At 37.8% G+C, this 17,586-nt stretch overlaps 1 pseudogene; it reads left to right on the top strand.

Moving 5' to 3' along the window:
- The first annotated feature begins 7,193 nt into the window (after positions 1–7,193).
- On the top strand, positions 7,194–16,717 carry LOC133876154 (very-long-chain enoyl-CoA reductase-like; annotated as a pseudogene).
- The last annotated feature ends 869 nt before the right edge of the window (positions 16,718–17,586 follow it).

Below are 17,586 nucleotides of genomic sequence, written 5' to 3'. Positions count from 1 at the left end.
AAATCTAGATGAAGGAGAATATTCCTTATTGCTTTGTTCCATGATAAAGGATTTGGATTCTTTCTTAAAGAGGGTGTTCCCACAATGCTACATGTGATCACCCAATGCACATTTATGTTGACCACTGTTCATTCTTATACATCAAAGTGACCTACACTTTACATTCAAGTTCATAATTTTCTTAGGATTTAGAATAACTGTTATAAGTCGTCGTCTATGCACATCATTCTTTATCACAGTGTTGAAAGAATGATGACTCAGATAGTTCGTTCGGTGCATGACACTGCCTTGCTCTTATACCAACATATCAACCTGAAGCCCTACCCGCTTCTCCTAATCAAGATAGATCGTTAAGGTTGACATGTTATAGTCTAGATGGATATCCCAGTTCCATTTACGACTATGAACATTATATTACAAGGACCTATGACTATGATCTTTTGTGTGATGATCTCATTACTCACACCATAGTCAAATACAATGTAACTTAGGGACCTTACACGTATATAATATGAAAGTATTCAAACATATATGTACATGTAGAACAATAATGTATATGTCGAATGTTTAACATTATACAATTATAGAAAAGCAATAGCAATGCAATTGGAGTTTTGGACACCAGTCCCAACATTGGGAACAACTAAGTTTTTTTAGTCCTTTGTCTAATTGTTTTGAGAGAATATGGGGTCTTTGGAATAATGGTATGATATGTATGATTTTTCAGAATATTAAAGGAGTTATGAATTTGTGGTAAAAGAGCATTTGATTAATATCTCTATGTGATATGACTTTTGAGACTCTTTTTCCCTACAGTTCTCAAATGGGAACTTTCTCTCATTTTCTTATTATGCTAGAGTTGTTATCTCTACATGTAATGCCGGTATAAAAATTAATATTTTTATAAAAGATTAATCCAATCACACAACCATAAAAAAATATTTTCTACAAAATAAATAGAATGCTTTTAATTCAATTATTTTCTTCCCCAATGTTCTCCATGATTCTTGGAACATTCGTTATACCTTTGATGAACGATTGTCACTCGTTTGCTAACGATCGAAGGAAAACCTAGCTAACGTGGCCAATTAATCCTTATCCCTTCGTGAACGATCGTGGTCTTCACCACGAACGATCATTGATGTGTTGTATAGTGTGTCAGAAGGTACATCCCACACCTCCAGCGTGTGTGTTTGACCCTAAATTTTACATGAACATTCGTTACTTAAGGAACATTCTCTAAATGACCAAATTAGTTGATCCTTATCCTCTGCATTCCTTGCCTATAAATACCCTTTACCTTACGCCTCTTAGCAGCATCTCCTTTTCATGCACTTGTTCTATCACACTTCTTGGTTAGAGGAAAATTCTAGAGTGAGAAAAGGAGTTTTGTTGATAACTTTACCTTCATTGAGGTAACACTTGTTGCTTAACCCTTCTTTCATGATTATTAATGTTCTCTTTTTACTGGTTCATTATTAGTTTAACAATTTCCATGACATGCAAGCTTTATAAGTTAATTTTCCTTTTCAAAAGAAAATGACATTTTTTTCTTCAAAATATAAGCTTTCAACCATTCTTCATTTGCATATATAGTCACGGTAATGTGTGTTTTATAATGTACTTATTATGCTATTAGGAGGCTTGTTTAAGAGCTAGCACGTTAGGTTTAGATTATCATTAGACTTTCATCGGTAATTCCGAACATTCTCCGAGCCTTACACGAATGTTCGTCAGTCATGATACGAACTATCATCCTTGTTGCCGAATGATCGAGGAATGCCAGAAATGCTGAAAATTAAGTTTTAGTCATAGATTAAGGAGTGTTATTAATCTTAGGTTATGTTTCGCAGTAGAAGGAACACTCCTATGTTCCAGTTTATGGATGAGCAGATGAGGAAAGTAAATACTTACAAAGTTGAGTTCATAATAGATGCAATATGTCAGCTGATTGAGCATGTTTACTTTTCTTAAATGATATGATATAAGCCTGTTAAATTTCCTTAAGTTTTGATAACTGTTCAAAGATGAGTATTACTATTTTAATGATAATGAACCATATTATTGCATTGTAAGACATGGTACACTGTTACTTGCGGTAGAACGGCCATGGGCTTACTATTATACGGGTTATTCTTTATGTTTAAAAGTTTATAATGTGTTATGATGGGCATTGGATTCAATGGTTGTTTTGTGACCAGCACACCATGCTTGAATGAGAGTCATGGTTACGGCTTTGCTAGTAGTATGGGCTACTCGAGGTCAGACTCGGTCGGGCTGCTAGTATATGACGGTATGTGTACATATCCGGGGCACCAGTGTTATATTACAGGTCCCTTTGGACAGCACCAACCTGCAGGGAATGAATTAATATCCTGGGTAGAACATATGAGACAAACTATGACATATATGTATAGAAAATATATTTTTGCATGATTTCCATTGCATTAAATTCTAGGTATTGTCACCGGAATTATGCCTCAAAAAATATTTCAAAACAAACCACGACTCTTAATGAGAGCATAGTAACGGAGGCAATACCTATCATTTTTGCAAAATACTCATGTTTATGCTTCCGCAATTAACATTTGGTGCTTAAGGCTTATTTTATAACAAATCTTGTAACGATTTATTTACTAAGTCATAGAATTACTCAGTGCTACCCTCTGTCTCGAACTCCTCTATGTGTTGATAATTATCAGGTTGACTTTGGTTAGAGTTGGGAAGTTTGCAAGGATGAAGACGCCAAGTCAACAGTCCCTTAGTATTAGGTTTGTTTAGATTAGAATTAGTTTTTGGGTAGCTCTTGGTCTATATTTGATGATAAAATTATTTAAGGTTTAATTACTTTTTGTAACGCCCCGCTTTTACAAAAAGCGTAAGTGAAAATTTTCGAATTTTCACGAGACATTACTAACTTATCAGAGGTAATTATTGGCAACGGAATAAATGTAATATAAATTGGGAATATGTTGACACCTCAGAGCTACTACTGAAATACCTCAAAATATATAATAAGCCAGTCAGCATAATTATACAAACAATAATACCAGTCATGCCTCACAGGGCTAGATAATTATACAAGCCAAATATCTACATATAACTGGAGAATTATAAGTATTGTCTTAAGTTAGGCTAATGAACTACAACAGAGTAGTCCCAAAATATAGGCTATCCAGCCTTACAAAAAATGAACTAAAAACCGTCTATGTGTCGGGATAGTCCTGATAATCCTCTTTTTCTTCATAGCCTGAACCATTACAAATACCATACAAAGAGAAGAAAACAACATAAATACTAAAGTGAGTCCTCTGTTTCCAATAATTATATGAGTGCTGATTTATTTAATTAATGCAACACAATGTTATGGCCATATAATCACATGTATATACAAAATATAATCTATGATCGCGAGTCATAGACATAAAATGAACATAAACGTAATCATAAAGCAATGACAGTTTTAAGTGTATAGTTTTAGGTATTCCCCTTTTTCCACTCCTCTATTGGCCTAGGCACGGTTAACGTGTTATTTGAAGCCTGGGCTTCCTCCCTTTAACTTTTAATTATTTTCTTTGGGAGCCTAGGCTCCTGGAAACCTCGGAATCCCTGATGACCTAGGTACACCAGTTTTTGTATTTATTATTCTCTTTTCAGGTACTTCCTCATTCACTGAGAACCTAGGAACTCATGTGAAGCCTCGCGTACCCACCGTGGATCTAGATCCAACAGCTTGTTATTAGACAGATTATTAAAATAATAAAATATGCAAAGCCACATCCGCAAACAAGTAAATAAAACAGTAAACATAATATTATAGGAAAGGTCAACCAGCTTCGTCCTCAATAAGTATAGAAATACTTACTAGTTTCTGCTCCAAATATTTTCCTTTACAACTGCATAACAATCATCATATGATGATAACGGATTAATAAAGCATTCTATGAAATCATTATTATTACTATATCTCTTCCTAGAAATTGCAACGGCTACAAATTTAAACATGATCTCTTATTTATCTATTTTAGTGCTTACTCACCAACTCTTATATTAGCACCACTAGAATTATCCATCACATAATATACCTTAAAATAAGGATACATTGTCATATAATCAAGCACACATATGATTTTACTTTTCTTTAATTCACACATCCTTATAACACACCTAAATATTGCTCACCTCTTTTCTCTTAATTTTTTTTTTTTTTTTATATATATATATATATATATATATATATATATATATATATATATATATATATATATATATATCAAAACCTCAACACATATACTCTCACACTTACATTTCTTGATCTATTTTAAAACACAATTTACCCATTCTAAATTACTAATCTCATGTAGTAAATACTCATCCACATGCTTACACATATACTCACATGTAAGTTAGACAACTTTTCATACAACATGCATAATTAAAAGCAAGAGCAAGTCATAATTTCAAATAACAATAGGACTACTTGATCTATGAGAAGTTTAAGGGAGAAAATACTCACCCAAAGTTCCCCAATAACTTAAAGAGTGGAGGAGAGTTGCTGTCCAAAAGAATTCCACTTGTAAAGCTTGGTTTCTTGGTCTCAAAACAAAGGTGGTTTCCACTCACATTCCTCTACTGATTTTGTGGGAGAATGAGGGTGGTTTTGGAGCTTAATTTGGCTTGCTAGGTGCTAGAAAGTGAGGTGATATTGGAGGATTTTCGTGCTACTTCTACAGCACTAGAGCAAGACAGAGTTTTGGTTAGAGTTTGGTTTCTTCTTCATGAAAATCAACTCCCCATGCAACCTATATATAGCACTCTTGAAGGGCTGAGATCTAACCAACAAATCAACACCTCAATGGCCGGATTTGAGCCAGCCAACACCTCAAATCCATAGCTCAAATCTCATAGGTGACTATTCCATATCTTAGTCCATGATTGCATGATATCTAAGGAAATCTAGTTGGGCTTCAACCAAGATGGACTAACTAGGCTAACTAAATATGGGCATGATCGTTTGGCATCAAGTACCACGTGTGGGTCCCAAATTATTGGGTGGAAAAATCAATTTTCGCATTTAGCGGAAACTGCACCGCACTGGGCGAAGTCGCTCGATCGAAAATAAAGTCGCTCGATCGACTTCGACCCATAATCGCTCGATCGACCAGAAAGTCGCTCGATCGATTTAACTTTACTAATCCAACTCTCTACATGCATAACTATATAACTTAATTAGACTAAGAGCAATTCTTAAGCGTTATTCTTATGCACATATTTTAATAACTTAAGTGGGGTGTCTTTCCCGGGTATTACACTTTTAGATTCTCAGATTTCATATTCTTCTGTTTTTCGCTTTTCTTTTAAGGACGTTACAGTATGGTATCAGAGCCATTGCCCCATCCTGAGATTGGGGGAGCATGCACAAGCCCATGAGGGTCACTGGTGGGCACTCATTAGGAAGCCTAAAATGAGGTGATCCCATGAGGGTTGCCTGTGGGGATGCTAGGTTCCAAGATGGGGTGATTGTGACGTCTCACTTCACCTGGGTATGAGAATGATGATGTGCTTATAAGTATATTCGTACCTTTCTTTGACAAAACACATTTTAATGCCGTGATGACCTTGAACCTATTAGAACTTCATAGTTAAGCGTGCTTCTGTGAGAGTAGTACCAAGATGGGTGACCTCCTGGGAAGACTGATTTAGGGGAGCCAAAAGTGGATATTGTTGTGTTGTTGGGCTGGGTCATTACAAATAGTACAAGAACATCTGGTTCTGCAAACCATAGTCGTTGATCTAAGAATAGGACAAGATTCTTCTAGATTTGATAGGGGTGTAAAGTCGGCCCGTTATAACCAGCCGATATCCGGTAACCGAGTACCAACTTGTAATCGACAAGCTGGGCAACCGCTTTGGTACTAGGTTGAAAATAACTGGTAACCGGCCTTCTTGAGCGGTTACTGGTTTTAGAAATTATTTAACCCGGTTATAACAGGTAACCGACTATATATATATAGGAATAATTACCTTTTCCTCCCATGAACTACCAACTTTTGTCAAAATCCCCAACAAACTACCAACTCGACCAAAATAGAGCACACAACTACCAATGTTACATGTTTTACCCCCTTCCATCAATCATAGGCGTTAACTTGAACTGTCAAAGCCTTATGTACGCCTCACATGGGATTTTATTATCTTTTCTTCCTATTTTGCCCTCACGTCTATAGCCTATCATTTTTTTATTTTATATATTTTTTCATGGATTTTGAATAGTGGGCCCTATCTCCAACCCCTTTCACCTCTGTGACTCCCATTGTTGGATTCGTCAACCACTCATCCCCACCGTCTAACCTGTGTAAATGCATGGATATAAATGGCAAATCAGCTCAAAGTACCAACCCTACTCTTCGTCACCTTCATTTTCTTAATCCTTCACCTACATAAATGGCAAAGAAGCCCAAAGTCACTCAAGCCACCATCACCGGCAGGCCTCCCAATCATCGGCCACCTCCACCTCTTCACAGACATGCCCCACCTCTCATTGGCCCACCTTGCCCACAAGCTCGGCCCCATCATCCACCTACGACTCGGTTGAGTCCCCACGGTAGTGGTCTCCTCTGCTGACCTCACCTCATCTTTCAACCTGATGTTCAAGACGAACTGGGTCATCGAGTTGTTGCATCAATAGGTACAGAAGAGTTACTTATCGCCATTGCTATGTAAGAGATGAGAAACAAGTTGAGGAAACAGTGAGTTATACCTTGGAGAAATATGGCAGCCTGGATGTCCTATTCAATAACTTATCTTTTTCTTTTTTCTGAGTAGACAAGTATTTGCTAACACTACTCAACTGGCAACTGGGAAATCAAATGCTCTGTTTTAGACCCCCAAAACAGAGCATTTGATTTATAAGAAAAATATAGTTGTAGAAACCTAAATTAATTAACAAAATATTGCAGAAGGTTTCTGATAAGGGAAAATTTAGATGGGACAAGTTTTCATCATTTTTCCAAGCTTTATAAGCACTCAAGGCCAGGCCGACCCAAGTTATACATAAGAACATATCAACATGACAATTGGAAGAAAGAAATAAGTTATAGAAGGGCAAGTCCAACCTGAAAAATGGAACACACTAACAAGAAACATTTACCAAGTGAGCCATCACGTTAAACATAATACATATGAAATCACATATGGCAAGTCGTAAAACAGGGGCAGAAATAAAGGCAGGTATAAGGGTATTGAAAATGAAACTAGTCTACTAAAGAATAATTGAGTTTTGGTTGAAGAATGCAAATGCAAACATCAAGCTTTGTATCAAAAAATTGATCAAGAAATAGTATAAGGGAATTGTTCTATTTGGACTGCACCTACTCCAGTTTCCTACAACAGCACCTTCTCCAAGCCCAAGTCCTTCAGTGACTAGCTGCAACCACCAGTTCAACCAAATTTTAGTTAAAAGAAGACATTTTTATATTACTCCTAACAAACCATTGTGATAATGCAAATTGAATACCTTTATCCTTAATTTGAGGAATCGAGCAATGACTAATAACTGTTGAAGAGAAACCAAAACTCAACGGCTAGTAGCCATTGACACAACAGTTGTCAACAAACCAGGAACTTAATGGCTACTAGCCGTTGATACAACAGCTGTCAACAAGGCTACAAATCATCACTAAAATCACACTGCACTACAACCATCTTTTGAAACTTTCCAAATCGGTATAACCCAGTTCATAATTCAGTTCAAATCCTCTCTCTTCCCTTCCAGCTTGTTATGCAGATAGAATGAAACCAGCTCTTCCTCTGTCGTGTAGTTTTAAAAATATGTCATCTTCAAGCTATCTTCTTCAACCTTTGGCTCTGATTTTAGGTTAAAAACTAGTGAAAAATGACAGACCATACCAAACAAGTTCCGCATGTCTTGCAGTTGCCTTTAGTTTCTTAGTAACCATACTAGCATTTTGGCTACAAAGAGAAGTGCATCATCCTCCTAGTTCAGACGTATGCTTTATAGTACTGGTGTAATATGGAAAAAAATTTTGTGCATTGGTTCAACCATGCAACCTTACCACTTTCCAATGTGTTTCGTAATTGTGCATATTATTGGACCTTTGGGCTTATATTGCTTACTATATGAACCACCCACTTTACACCCCTGTTAGTGACCTCCAAATGAAGATTGGGTTTCCATTTGGGTTGATTTGCCAAGTCTCAAACTTCTATTGCCATCTCTTGCTGAGGAATCTTCGCAGACCTAATGGGAATGAAGGGTATCAAATTCCACGTGGTTTTTTGTTCAATATTGTGACATGCAAATTACACAATAGAGATTTATCAATGGTTGGGCTTCAACATTGCAACTCAAACTTTTGCAGGATATACTTTTCTTGTGGTTCCTGCTGCTATCATGACCAACTGGGCCCTTTGCAAAGTACCGCCACTTGAATAAGGTAAGTTTCTTTATTTTTGCTCTTGGGGATACTGCCCATGGTTCAAAATAATCGGCAACAAGAAATGCTCTGTTGTGCTCTGTTTATCAAGCCTAAAACAGAGGAGAATAACATCTCACTCCTCTCCCATGTCTCTCTTTTCCTTGCTTAAAAAGTTCATAAATATTAGGGATAATTTCACAGAAGGGTATCGAACTATCTGCCGTTTTGACTAAAGGGTACCGAACTAGCAAAGCTCTTGAAATGAGGTGTTAAACTATCAAAATCCTCACACAAGGGTATTCCGTCAGGATTTAGTGTTAAATCCTGATGGAAGTAAATCACGTGCATGGCACGTGATTTACTTAAGCAAGAATACCCGTTATGCCCACAAAGTGCATGCAAAACATACGTCATACACCAACGATGTCTTCTCCCAAACCCAGTCCACCAGCATGAGCTCCTCAGACGATGCTGTAGGATTAATGGGTCTTCTATCGCATACCACTTCCAGCAGCAAAGCACGTAAAGCATACACATTTGAGCTGGTCGTCGGCTTGCTTAAGTGCCATATACCCTAGCGTTCCCACCACCCTGGTGGTGCTTGGGTTGGAGTCATGCTCGTATACACCAACCGTGCTTGTACAACGACCGATAGTAGCAACCTCCGATATGAACGCTTTCAAGCCCTGTTTTGAATCATGAGGAATACGCTTAACAGAATGGTGCTCGATCTTTTTGAGGTTACTACTATCGGTCACCACCAAATGGTACCCGATCTTTTTGTTTATATTTTCTCTTTTTTTGTTTATCTGATACTCATGTAACCAAGCTTCGAGTCTGACTCTTGGAATGCAAAAGAGTCGGCTTACGTAGGTGTATGCGACTCCCACGTCTTGAAGGATTAAAAAGTCAATCCCATGTGCTTTTCCCTTTTTCAAATCCGAAGCTTCACTATGTTTCTTTTGGCGACTGTTGTGCAAATATCTACCTAAATAAATAGATAAATATTTGTATGTTTTACTCGCAAGTGCACAAGATCAAAACGATAGTATAGTAGGCAAATACGAGATCATTCCCACGAGGATCGGTAAATTATGCTTAAAAAGATTTCCTTGAGATGAGTGAAAAGAAATAAAAATATTAATGATATCTAATAAGAGAAGAGACAAAAATATTGAGGAAATATAATAGGAGATAAGGTAGGGCTTCGATATCCATCGCTAATCATACTCAATTAAGATTCACAATGCCAATGCTACCATCATAACTTGATACTTAATGTTTACCAGCCACAAGGGAATAATATCTTCTCCTAAAGCTATTGATTTCCCTAAGAAACGAGTTAGGCATGGTATCTACACTAACTCCTTTCTTCCTTGAAGGATTTAGCATTGTATCTACTAAGTTGTTCTTCAAGAAAGCATAAATCTATGGAAATCGGCAAACACACTCAAATTGGAACATGGTATCTATTCCAGTTGTCTTTATATTGATTAATCTAAGAATCTGTGACGGGGTTCTTTTGTTACTCTATTATGCCTAGGCATATGATGGCCAAACATAAACATGCGAGGAATTCAAGAAACTAGAATTAATCGAGTTAAGCATCAATATATAAAATGTAACAAAGCAAATTGAAAAACTTAAAAAGACATGATTAGGGTTTCATTCGAGCCCTAACTAAAGTATTAGTTACAACTAATATTGACTAAAATTATATATATACAGAAAATTGTTATTTTGTGTTAAGTTTTGATTAGCTACATTCTGGTTGACAAAATCACTTGTATGTATAGATGCTTTTATCAGGGATTCCATTATTCAGAGTGATGTCAGAAGATTTTGCACTGCTTACAAGTTAGAAGATTTCAGTTCCCTGTCAGCCGTCCGGACGACGTGTCATCCCGTCCGGACGCCCATCTGTCCACTATTCCATTCATCCGAACGACGTGCCATAACATCCGGATGCCTCGACAGATCAAGCATCATCTGTTCGGATGACGTGCTTTCCCGTCTGGACCTTCACTGTTTCGAAAAGCTACTGTTCCAGCTTGCATCCGTTCAGACGTTTCAGCAGCCCGTCTGGACACCTCTCAGTGATCGATCAGCTTCAGATTCTTTCCAAGTTCAATTTAAGGGAAGATTGCTTCAACCGTCTGGACGACGTTGATTCCCATCCGGACGCGCTCATACATAAGGCAAGAATCGCAATTCAAATATCACCGTCCGGACGACTGTCAGCCTTGGCCCGGACGCGTGTTCATCAGTTAAGGAAATTGCCGATTCGACTTCAACCGTCCAGACGCCTGCCTTTGATGGTCCCGACGCGCGCATAGCGGGTATGGAAATTGCGTGTTGAAGATCAGCCGTCCGGAAGCTCATCCCCCATGGTCTGGACGCGAGAAAGCCTTATATGGAAATTACTTGTAGCGGACGTGCGACCGTCTGGACGACAGTGTCTCACTGTCCGGACGCGGCTCTTAAATAGGAAAGATTTCTCAGCGAAATTTTTGGAAAAATCTGTCTCACAGTTGTCCATCCGAACGGCCAATGTCCACCGTCCCGACGGCACCCGCATATATCACTGCAGTCGCCCATTTTGTACCTCAGCCTATAAATAGAGGCCCCTAGGCATTGAGAATTGCAAGAATTCGGTATTGAATTCCACAAGTGCTCAGTGAAGTTATTTTGAGAGATTGTTGAGATGATTAAGTTTCCTCTGAAGCCATTGCAAGTGTGCTGTTGCTACGCTACAACTGAAGTCTATCTTAGGGGTTGGCCCTAAGGTAAAGGATTCCATTGAAGACCCCTTCAGGTAGGAGACCTGGTTGGGAAGCGTTCGTGTTGGGTTACACGTTAGAGAGCAAGGTAGGACCACTGCATCAGGTATATGTGAGTGTTACTATCTTGTATCTAGCTTTGTCTTTTGAATAGTGGATATCCTGGGTTTGGCTGCCCCGGAGTGGTTTTTCTCTTAACTGAGTTTCCACTTCGTTAACAAAAATCCTTGTGTCATTTATTTTTCGCATTGTTATTTTTGTTGACACGTTAAGCACACACTTGCCATTTAATTTTAGAAGTCAATTTTTTTTTTTTTCAATTGGTATTAGAGCTTGGTACACTCTGAGAAGATTAATTTCTTGAATGTTATTTTCAATTGGTATCAGGCCGGAAAAGCACATGGAGAACCGGGTCTCTTCTCTGGTTTAGCGAGTCACGGGTTCGAGGGGTTCTGGGCCACGGGTCTTCGTAGTTCAGCGGGTCTTCTCTGGAAATCCATCGGGTTCTGCCGGATTTCGACTCCGGCCGCAGGTCATGGAGGATCGGACCTCCCCTGGGTTGTGGGTACTCCGGTTCTCCCCCCTTCGGTTTCATCTCTCACCCTCCCGATCTCATCTCTTGATATCTCCCTCAAAAACTCACTCTCCGATCTCTCTTCTCTCTTTCCCTCTCAGTCTCTCGACATCTCTCTCTGTGGGTCACTCGAGCATGCGAAGAAGAAGAAGAAAAGGAGATGGGCATGCAACAGGGGTTGTGCGGGTGAGAAAGAGAAGAAAGAAAAGAGAAAAAGAAAAGAAAGAATGGGATAAGATAAGGGACACGTGGCGAGACGTGAGTGGGTGGAGAGATTTCCTTTTATTTAAAACCCCCTACTACTATTAATCACTGTGGGACCCCATCTAATTTTATTTCTATCTTTTATCCTAGACTTATTTATTTTAAATTCTATAAATATCACTTAGAATCTAATTATTAATCCCATCAATTTATAAACACTATTTATTAATTGCTAAACCCCCTATTTATTTTCTTGGTCTTCACATCCTCCCCTCCTTATAAAAATTTCGTCCTCGAAATTTGCAAACAACTCTTTGATTGTACTTGCTCACATGAAGCTGCCCTAATAGTCCTCAAAGTTAATTATCATCAAGCATTCTATCTGTAACATCGAAGTTGTTACTAACCTTTACTCCTGGCTAACCCATACTTCATTCATTTTTACTTTACATCATCCTCTACAATCATATCAATCACTTAAACTCATACTACTTTACTAGCATCAGTTGTCTCTTCTATGTATATATTAATCACAAGTCCATGTCATTTCACTAAGTCTCCCCACTTTAGTTCCAAACTCATTATCCAAATTATGACTTAAGGTGAATCAAACATATTCCTCTATACCGTATACTTTAACTTATCCTTAGTGTTTCAAATTCTTTGTCATTGTGGCAAACTATCACCAAACTTTAGCCATGAAATTTATTCCTTAAGCAACCTCAACAATAATTTGATCGTTTCTCATAAATCTCCTCTATCATTTACCTTATCCACTCCTAAAATCATATTGGAATAACTCTAATTGTTCTCAGCTGTGACCTTTACAACATCAAAGATCTAGTGTGGGCTCACTAAGTGTCTCCCAATATTCAAAATCTTACTTAGCCTCATATGGTTTTATGATTTATTTCTCTTAACTCATAGGCACTACTATCCTCAAATAGGTAAACCATTGAAATTTTCATACTTAACCTAACATTACTAGGCCTCAACTTGATCCTTATTCATGATCGATGACTTATCCTCAACATTTTAATCGATCCAATTCCTTAACTTCTTACTATTTCACCGTCATCCATACCTTCAAAACATAAATTTTTTTCTATCCATTGTTCTTACCATCGAAATATGCTATGACACCATGATCTCATCAAAGATCAACTAGTAATTAACTATTTTCTAATACCTGGACCTAATTCAAACAATATTCTCTAACACGTACAACCATATATTGAAAGTTCATATTTGAACTATCACTTTTACTTTAATAATTATTTGTGTTAAATTATATACCTTACACAAAAAGCATGTTTGAACTACTGCCTTTTAAGTTAATTATTATGTTTGAAATCAAGTTTTAAAAGCATTTTGGCTTAACCCATCAATTTTATTAAATAGTCAAATTCAACTTAACTACCTATTTTTAATTCATTCTTTAAATCATGGTTTATTAAAATAAGATATCTTGCAATTTATCATTTTTAGTTATTCGCTTGTTAGTCTGTTTCACATTAATACTTTATTATCTTAACTCGTACCTATTAGTTGAATTCTTAAAGGAAACGTCTCTCGTCGTTGAGTAGTTGTCTTGGTTGTCTCCTCGCTAGGATGTCTTCCTCGTAATTGTAGTTATGCAGTTTCCTTGAGTTGATCTCGTACAATGGTCTCGTTCTCTTCACGATTCGAGTCTCCATCGATGCGCCCTTGAGCTGATTTGTTCTCTCTAGAGCCATTATTGTGTGTGCTGTTGCTGCGCTTAAATTGAAGTCTATCTTAGGGGTTGGCCCTAAGGTAAATGATTCCATTGAAGACCCCTTCAGGTAGGAGACTTGGTTGGGAGGTGTTCGTGTTGGGTTGTTAGAGAGTAAGGTACGACCACTGCATCAGGGTATGTGGGTGTTACTATCTTGTATCTAGTCTTGTCTTCTGAATAGTGGATATCCTGGGTTTGGCTGCCCCGGAGTGGTTCTCATCTTGAGTTTCCACTTCTTTAACAAAAATCCTTGTGTTATTTATTTTCCGCATTGTTAATTTTTGTTAACAGTTTGTGCACACACACACTTGCATTTATTTTAGAAGTCAATTTCTACTTTTTCAAAAATAAATAAAGAAAGAAAGAAAAACCAAAATTCTTCTTGAAGTAGCCTATGAAAAATGGAATTTGACTTCTAAGTGTGTGACGTGTGTGTGTGCACAAAGTGTTAACAAAATAATAATAGTGCGGAACTTAAATAACACAAGAATTTTTGTTAACGAAGTAGAAAACTCAATATGAGAAAAACCACTCCGGGGCAGCCAAACCCAGGATATCCACTATTCAGAAGACAAGACTAGTTACAAAGTAGTAGCATTCACATATCCCTGATCCAATGGTCGTACCTTGCACTCTAACGTGTAACCCAACACGAACGCCTCCCAACTAGGTCTCCTACCTGACGGGGTCTTCAATGGAATCCTTTACCTTAGGGCCAACCCCTAAGATAAACTTCAGATTAAGCGCAGCACACACAGCAGCGGCTTCAGAGAGATCAACTCAGCTCAATAATCTCACAATATAGCTCTCTAATCCCTAATGGAATTCAATACCGAATTCTTGCTGTTCTCAAGCCTAGGGACCTCTATTCATAGGCTGACGGTTCAAATGAGCGTCTGGATTGATAAAATTTGGGCGCTGTCTGGACGGTAGTCATGGCCGTCAGGACTGACAACTATGCGATCAATTGTCCGAGAATTTTGCTGAAATTCTTTCCTGAAATGAGCTGTGTCTGGACGGTGGTGCACTGTCGTCTAGACGGTCGCACGTTCGCTGCAAGTAATTTCCATATAGAGGCTTCGCGTGTCCGAACCAGGAGGATGGTCGTCCGGACGGCTAATCTGATGCACACAATTTCCAAATCTGATGCTCACGCGTCCGAACCATGATGACTGGCATCCGGACGTCTGGATTTGAATTGTGATACTTGCCATATGGATGAGCGCGTCGTCGTCCGGACGGCTGGCAGGGAACCGAAATTTCTTGACTTGCAAATAGTGCAAAATCTCTGGAACACTTCTAAATAGCGGAATCCCTGTTAAAAAGCATCTTTACAAAGAAGTGATTTTGTCCAACAGAATGTGGCCAATTACAAACTAAAAAACTCCCCCTTTGGCTATTCTGGGACAAAAATCACTTGACCGGTTAAAAATACAATCCCAGTCCAAATCAAAAACTACTTCCCCTTTTTGTCACAAAGGGACAAAAGGTAAAACAGAGTAATAAAAATGAAACACACCAAAAATTACTCCCCCTAAAGGTCTCAGAAGGACCAGGGTAAATAGAGTAATAATATCCACAGATAAAAACGTTCTAAAATCCAAAACAATAGGAAAATAAAGAAGAGTCTACAAGTGGCCCAAAAGAGAGGAACAAAAATCCTCCAAGTATCAAATCCTGCTGATCCACTAAAATCAAGTAACGGAGAGAAATCCATATAAAAAGCTGGATTTGTACTACTTCGGCTTCTAGCTCAGGATGCCAGGAACCATGGACTGAAAACCTTCAATCTCTTGATTTTGCAATGCCTGAAACTGGTTATTTGCAGATTGCATCCTCTAAGCAACTGATCTTTGGAATTTGAACATCCGACTTCAACAACTGTCAGTTTTCCAAAGGATCCATTTGTTAGATATTGTGCTGGGAGCTGCTGGACGACATATTCCTGAAAAGATTTAAACAGAAATATTTCCAAAAATAACACCACAAAGAAATATTAGATCTTGTTAGTCCCAAAAAGAAAGTGGTATTATGACAGCTGTCAATTGGATGCCCAAGTATTACAAAAGCAAAGATCACAATCCAAATGACCCAGATATATCAATATCAACCCAACACACAAACATAATAGGATTTTCATGCATACTATCTCAAGAGAATATCCCAACAAATATTCAAATATTCTAAAAGCACAAAAACTTAAAAGAATAATGGAAGACACAATGAAAATCATGGGATGAGAAGAGATGTGCAAAGAATGCCAAAATCTTGGGAGAAATCCACGAGAAAAACACACAACATGACATGATAAAAATGCAGAGATGTATGTATGGCAGAGAAAGAGAAGCAAGTCTTAAACCTATAGAGATCCTATTCGAACATGTCACTTAACTGTCTGAATGGCAACTGCTAGGTCAGCATATGGCTAGACTGCTCTCGCCTGGACGTAAGAATAGGTCCGTCCGAACACTTCACATTGAAAATCTGAAACTTGAGAAAAATTTGCAGAAAAAATATTTTTTTCCAAAAGTTAGCTTCAAAACACGCGTGTATAATCAATTGATAAAACACTCAAATAGCATTGCAAAAATATGCAAAGATATAAACAAGAGTTAAGTATTCAATAAGCACAAATTTCCCTGCAGATAGAAATTTTAAATAGATTACTCAACTCATGCAATGCGTGTGTGTGTGAAGACTTTCTCAATAAGGTATGAAATTCACTGATAAGACAAAAAGCAACCAGATTTTCCAAACAAGAGAGAAAATCAATGAAAGATCAGCCAAAAGTCAAACCTTATCTTATTAGGGCCTAGCCACCCTCATCTGATACATTCCCCCTAAGATGCAGCACCTAATTGTTTTACTTGTACCATGAAGGATAAGGTAAAATTTTACTTGCACCATGAAGGACAAGGCTTATTTCAGCACAAAAGCAGTGAATGTATGCATATAGCACAGAAAACTGAAGAGTTACTGCTTGATTCTAGTGATGCTGCAACCTAGAGAGTGCCAAAAATTTTAGGCTCTAGATTCAACTAGCATGTGGTCAATTTGACCATCTTAATCAAATGCATCTCTCTCATTAGAATTTCTAGAAGCAAGAAGTTAGAGAGGAAAATGATGTACCTTAGGGGAGCCTTGGGTAGTGCACATTTTCATAGCATGAGGAAAGTAACTATCTACCATTAAGATGCCACATGAAAACTTAGCAGATATCATGCATAAAATCTCAATCATATATAAGCATATTTAATCAACGCACAACGAATTGAGATATTAGGCAAAAACACATGCAATATTTGAAAAGCTATCAAAAGAAAAAAGAAATAAAGTTCCGCATCTTCTCCCCCAATTTTTTTTTTTGTTTTGGTTGAAAAAAACAACAAGAACATGCTTATGGAAAATGAAATAATATCTAGTCCCAGCATGTAAGGTAAAATCAAACATGTCCTCATGGAGAGAGGTTTAGAAATTCCAAAACAAAAAAACAGCCGCCCGACGTGCTTTTAACTGTCATCCCCAAAAAAAAATATCTGCAGAAGTTTCTCAAGATAATAAGAGAAAATATGTGGGATAAAATAAACGGTTCCTCAAACAGAATGCAAAGCATGAATAAGATATGACATGAAAAACAATGCAATGCAAACATACCTGATATGCACTAGGATTTAGGAACCAAAATCCTAGGCATGGTGAGACTTCACCTTTACTAGGTGAGTCCACTCCCCCTCAAGGGGTGAATGGTCTCATCATTCTTGACCCATACCTGCTTGACCCGTAGAGATGGTTTACGGGTCATGTTCATGTTGGCCATACTCCTTAACATACCTT

Source organism: Alnus glutinosa, chromosome 8, assembly GCF_958979055.1.
Source record: "Alnus glutinosa chromosome 8, dhAlnGlut1.1, whole genome shotgun sequence".
In the NCBI taxonomy this organism is placed as follows: domain Eukaryota; kingdom Viridiplantae; phylum Streptophyta; class Magnoliopsida; order Fagales; family Betulaceae; genus Alnus; species Alnus glutinosa.
Note: the sequence above shows the minus strand (reverse complement) of the source record. Positions and strands in the feature narration are given on the sequence as shown.